Source organism: Triturus cristatus, chromosome 1_2, assembly GCF_964204655.1.
Source record: "Triturus cristatus chromosome 1_2, aTriCri1.1, whole genome shotgun sequence".
NCBI lineage: Eukaryota > Metazoa > Chordata > Amphibia > Caudata > Salamandridae > Triturus > Triturus cristatus.
Genome location: NC_140580.1, coordinates 745,698,057 through 745,704,509, shown reverse-complemented (window position 1 = coordinate 745,704,509; position 6,453 = coordinate 745,698,057). Strand labels below are relative to the sequence as shown.

Here is a 6,453-nt window from a genome sequence, read left to right as displayed (position 1 = left end):
TGCCCCCCTCTCACTATAGCATTGCAGTGCAGATTGAAATAAGGTGACCAAATCTGAGGTTCCCATTTACAGAGGTCCCCTGGAATTTTATCAGGTCCTGGTGCCTTAACTGTTTTTAGCACAGAGATGGCATTCACTGTATCTTCTAAGCTAAAAATGACAGCTGGGCCTTCAACTTGCAAGGTGTCATGACAAAACGAGCCCCTAAAAGGCATTGTAATACTATAGGCGCCCAGTGGAATATCTTCCTTAGGCTCATAGAGATTGGAGAAATGGGAAACCCATCTATTGGCAGATATAAAATGTTGGTGGTTCTTACTATTCTCCACTCTAGTTTGTGACACCGTGCGCCGGCATAGGCTTGTTTCATTTGTTTTTACCGCATGGAGCATATTCTACCAGATTCTGTCATCCCATTGATTTTTTGCCACTTTTATGGAGGATTCATACGCATGCCTTGCTTGAGCTATTTGGACCCTATCTCCTTCCAGGACAACATACCTTAAAAGATATTTGGCTCGCATACAAGGGGAATTGAACCAGGTCGTTTTTTTCCACAGGACTGGTTTCTTACTGGCCGTATCTTTATAAAATTCCTGTTGAAGCAATTTAAAGAGTAGATTGTGTATGCTCAGAATTGGGATTTCTTGTTCATTCACCCCTTCATAATTAACGAGGGAGTTGACATAAAGCTCATATATCTGTGACAACAACGTTTGAGTTGTCAGAATTGTAGGCCAGGAGACATAACGCCTACAGTTGGATAATACAGGATCGGGCACCTCTGTGTGACACGTATTCGATGCTCTTGGCAATGGAGCTCCAACCAGTGAAATCGCCAGGGAATTGTGATTACTATCAGTTCACCTACATACTTTCATGTCATTCAAAATTGGCCAGAGTCTCACATCCAAAATAACAAAGTCAATAACAGTCGCATGATTGCCCCTTCTGAAGGTGGAGGCTCAGTCAGGATCAGAAGTGGTACGACCGTTGCATGCCCTCAGCCCTCTACCCAATACTAGGGAGCCTAGTTAACAACCAATTGCCGTAAAATTTACTCTGGGACAGCACAATGCTGCAGTATGTCGATGACCAATTGATCTGTAGTCCGAAAGAAGAGCAGTGTAGAAAAGACACTGTGTCCCTGTTGTGCACCCTTGCTCAACAAGAATACAAGGTGGACAAGGACAAATTACAGTACTGTCAGGAAGAAGTTCAATACTTGGGACACCTGCTGTCAGCCTCTGGCCGCCGAGTTACACCCAAAAGATCAGCATCCATCCAACAGATGACAGAACCTGAGACTGTGAAAGAAATGCACGTTTCTGGGCTTATGTTATAATGTCAGAAAATGTTTTTTTTAAAGTACTTTAATTTTCCCACTGCTTGCATCTATCAAACAGGCTAAAACTCAGATATTCAGTATAACAAGAACTAAAGAGATAAAGCAAACATTTAGCATGTTAAAGCAGAGATAACAAATGCACCAGTGTTAGGAGCACCAGACCACAATAAAGAGTTTTTCCTTTTTTGCCACTGAAATGGCCATGTGATGATGGCTGTCCTCACCCAAAAATATCTTTTAGGCCACAAGTCAATTGCGTATGTGAGTGGCTTACTTGATTCTGTCATGAAAAGCCATTACCCTTGTGAACAAGCACTAGCTACAGCAGCCTTTGTAGTCGAGAAAGGTGCTCCCATTGTCATGGGTGCACCTCGGACACTGTATGCTGGACATGCAGCGTTTGCAATAATTCAGAAAGCTAAAACGACACTGACAACACAGAGAGTATCAAGCTATGAAATAATATTATCACTGCCCTCCCCGAAGGTACTTAAATGTCACTCAGTAAACCGTGCTACCTTCTTTGCACACCCATTTCAGACACAGATGATAATGTCAAAAACTGTGCCACATATACTCCAGATGAGTGTAGCCAAGCAACAGAAGACCCCCTTCCAGGTAGCATTGTATATTTTGTGGATGGGTCTTCCACAATAGACAAGGATACAGGAGTAAGACATACAGGTGCTGCAGTGGTCAGAGCGATGCAGCATGACTCCTCAGACACACTACAGATAACAGAACAGATAACTTTGCCACCCCAGTATTCAGCCCAGGCTTCTGAATTAGTAGCTTTAGTGGTGGCTGTCAAACAAGTGGATGGAGAAAAAATAACAGTATACTCTGATTCAACCTATGTTACCACGACAGTGCAATCTAGCATCATGCGGTGGAGCAGACATGGATTCCTCAAGTCTGATAGAAGGCCCGTCATGCACCGTACCCTTTCGGAGGACTTAAAAACAAGCCTTAACACTGCCACATGTAGTCGCATTGGTGAAGTGTGCAGCCCACACTAGTGCTCAGAACTTTGTTACCTGCAGAAATGTCCTGGCTGATTGGGCAGCCAAAGATGCAGCATAACGCACCCTTAGTGACACACACACCACAGTTTTAATAGCTAATGACACATCGGCACCATCAGACCCTTTGGATGCATCAAGTCATTACACTGAGACAGGTTATCTGCACCTTAGAAAGATACAAGAAAGTGCCCCAAGAGCATGAGAAACAGTTTTGGGAAGCTAGAGGATCCACACAGACAGGAACAGATTTAATATGTAAACAGATATCAACAGGAAAGCCTGTCATGTCCCAAGCATTGTTACTGATAGCTCTAAAGCAGTTACATCATCCTTCACATACTGCCAGAGACAACATGTCCCACCAAATACACCAGTATTGGTTTCTCCCCAACCTACATGAGATGGTTACAATGTACATATGCACCTGTATGGTGTGCCAGCATTATTCACCAAGTCCTACCATTAAGGTGATAGCTTCTACAATACTCCGATCACATGGACTGTTTAAGGAACTGCACATTGACTGCATTGATATGATTGTCATATATGTAATATTTACCGCAACCTCATAGTTGTAGTCTGCCCATTCTCAAGGTGGCTAAAAGCAGGACCTTGTGTCCACTGTGATGCCAAATCTGCTGCTAATTTTCTGATCTGCGAGGTAATACCCCGGTGGGGCATTCCTGAGGAGATCAGATCCAACAATGGCACCCACTTTGAAAATAATATCTTCTCCCATCTCACCACCTTGTTGGGAATGATGCACAAACGGTCCTCAGCTTATCATCCCCAAAGCAATGGTATTGTGGAGTGCCTTAATTGCCTCCTCAAGAATAAAATAAGTAAAATATGTGTGACATTTAAAAAGAAATGGCTATACTGTCTTCCTCTAGCACTGTTTGCCTCAAGAAACATCGCAGGATCAGATCACCGTTTGACTCCTCATCAGATTATGACAGGCAGAACAGTGAGCGCATCTGTGCCATCAACTAGGCATAAGTTGGAGAATGAGGGCCAGATGTACGACCCTTTCATTTAGTGCCTCGCAATTTGCGACTCGCAATGTGTCGCAAATTGCAAGGCGCTAAATGAAATGTGCAACAGTGTGTTTACACTGTTTTGCGATTCCCAATGGGGTCGCAAATTGCGAAGCTCATTAATATTAATGAGCCTCTCGCAATTTGCGAGCCCATTGTGAATGCCAGCCCTCCCAGGGATGATGGCCTGCTGGGCTCAGCACACCACCATGTCTGGGACTGCTTTTTAATAAAGCAGCTTTTTTTTAAATAAATGCTTCCTGTTTTCCTGTTTTTCGCTAAATAGGCAATGTACATGGCCCAATATGTTTTTGTATGCGCAAATGGGTTCACAAACCCGTTTGCACATGCAAAAATGGGTCCGAAATCTGACCCTGAGAGTTCACCTGAAGTTGTACAAACTGAAATTAATGTATATATGTCTAAGTTAACAAAGATTACAAAGTTCTTCTCCAAGTAGGTCACACGTACAACGGACAAGCACACCCACACACCTTCTGTAGATGACCAACAGACTCTATTGCCATTGGTTTACATCCGAAAGTTTGTGCAAAAGTGGAAGGATGTCAGATTTAATAGACCCTTCCCCGTGACTGAAACCACGATTACAGTGGTGAAAGTCCAAAGCCACAAACCATGAATTCATCTGACAGATGTCGCCTAGCCCTGACCATGCCATCCATCCCTTTGGACACTGAACAGAAAAAAGAGGGGGGAGAACAGAAGAAGCAACATGAGTAAAGCCTCCCTCTATCATTCCAGCAATAGACAATATTTATTTTAAGTTATTTATTATTTGTTTGTTTTTCCTTCTAGGTTAATTAATAATGCTATTCTTAGCCCTAGCGCACTTTTATTCCTTTGATCCTACATCAACTATTACACTCATGCGCAGAACTGTTGATAATGATACTGACCATTACCCTCTCCATTCTGCTTTATTTGAGAATATGTGGTACCAGCACATGTATAGCATATACACATCCGCATCCAACACCAGCTGTTATTTCTGCTCCTTCATCCACCATGCTGCTGCAGTGGACAGATTGCATCTCCCTAAAGAGGTATCCCTGAATATTTCTCACTGTCTCCTGCACCTCTTTATGCAGAATATAAGCACAGCTACAACAACTCGTGCCAGACCTGTAACTGCATGAGTTAACGCAACTAGATTTGATACCACCCTTGAAGTCCTGAGAGAAAACCAAGATATAAAGGAAGAGATCTCTCGAATGAAGAAGGTAGGGCAAAAGAGGGCTCACACAGAGTGGGAAAAGGGGTATTACACAGAGGTATTTTTGGAAGGTCTTGCCCATCGTTCGACAGTAGTAACTATTTAGTTAACCCTCTAGCCCCTGATTGTGAGAGCAGACCATGTCTTAGCATTATGGGATTAGTTATTGCCCATGACAAATGGCACACTGGAAAGTTCACAAGTAGAGCAATATCATTATGGGATGGTACCAAGCGAACTGTCACCTAAGATTTGATAAGATAATAGGCCAATGTCAAGAAATATGGGATGCAAACATAGAGAGATATACATGGACAGGAATTTCCAAGCACACTAGAATAGCAATGCAATTAACACAATTTTCTCTTTGTTTCAGAGTACATGAGACAGTAAAGGTGGGGAGCAACCTCAACTGCAAGATCACCACCTACAATGCTGATATGCAGGGCTGCACATCCAACCTGATGGATCACTATTGGATGTCTGTAGCCCGGCTTCATGTGCAACTACCCCTGACCTGGAATGGCCTCTACTCCGTTCATGACTCTATCCACCCCCTCCCTGGTGATACCAGGTGTGAATATCTCCCAGTTATCTGACTATCCCGTGGACTGTCCAACAGCCTTGCTTAATCAGCACCAGACAAAAAGAACTGCAGAATACTATGGTACTGCAGTTTGGTAAGAAGCCCCACAGGAATAAAGACTATTCAACGATGCCCATCTCTTTTTTGGGAGCATCCTACCATTTGTTCAAGCAAAAACAACTGGCTACTGGCTGTAAATGACACACTGAGAGCTAGTGAAGACAATCAATGCAACTGAAGATGGATTCATTGCTATCAAGGAAGAACTCAGAGCCCTTAGACTGATCGCAATGCAGCACAGATATGTTCTGGACTTAATGATAGCCATGGGAGGAGGTGGTCTGTAAGAAGTTGGCTTGCTGTACTTATGGGCTGGACAATAATGCGGATAATGGATAATGGGACATTGACCGAGGCCGTTCAGACATTGCAAGACCTACACAAGAAAATGGTTGATGAAGGGGGTGCCCCTGGCGGGTGGTTCAAGGGCTGGTTTAAATTGGTGCCATCCTGGATCTCGGTGTAGTTTAAGGCCTTGCTGTCTTCTTGTGATATTTCTCTTGACGTACCATATTTTGAAGGTAATATTAGCATGCTGTAAAAGGATGAAAGCTAAAATAGGAGGAGCCTTCATGGTTAGGAAAAGTGCTAAGAATTTCGAGGGAAAGAGTAGTGAGAATAAGGTCATACCCTAGTAGGTGGGAAGGTAGGAAAAATAGTTGAAGAATTCTTTGATGGGGACTGATGTAGGGAAATACATTTTATAGACACATACACAAATATAAAACCCCAATACAAACATTTCAGGTGAGGGATAGTTTTAAACCTCTGTAAGTAGTGATCTGGCCTAGGCCTAACAAATGAATATGTTGTAAAAGGTAACTGTGGGTTCTCTAAAAATACATTGGTCATAGTGCACATTAGTTTTAGGAAACAAACATGAATGTTGCATGGTCAATTTAGCTGCGATAACATACATAAGTAGATTATATTTCTTTGCAGATTCACTCTTGACAGGACATCAATAATTAGTATAGATATCACAGAAAAGGTCACCGCATTTCTATCTGTAAACAAACACAGAGAGAGGTCGACAGTAGAAATTGATTATGCATTGTCATTGAACATTGAGTACAGGGTGTAAACAAGCATGGATTCTGCCTCAATGCAAGCCTGTTAAGAATTTGTTAAGAAAGATTATCCCAAGCACACGTAGACAGTCA

At 42.7% G+C, this 6,453-nt stretch overlaps 2 pseudogenes; both read left to right on the top strand.

Moving 5' to 3' along the window:
- The first annotated feature begins 1,555 nt into the window (after window positions 1–1,555).
- Window positions 1,556–2,465, top strand: LOC146867934 (uncharacterized; annotated as a pseudogene).
- Window positions 2,466–4,063: 1,598 nt separating this feature from the next.
- LOC146867933 (uncharacterized) lies at window positions 4,064–5,925 on the top strand (annotated as a pseudogene).
- Window positions 5,926–6,453: the final 528 nt, after the last annotated feature.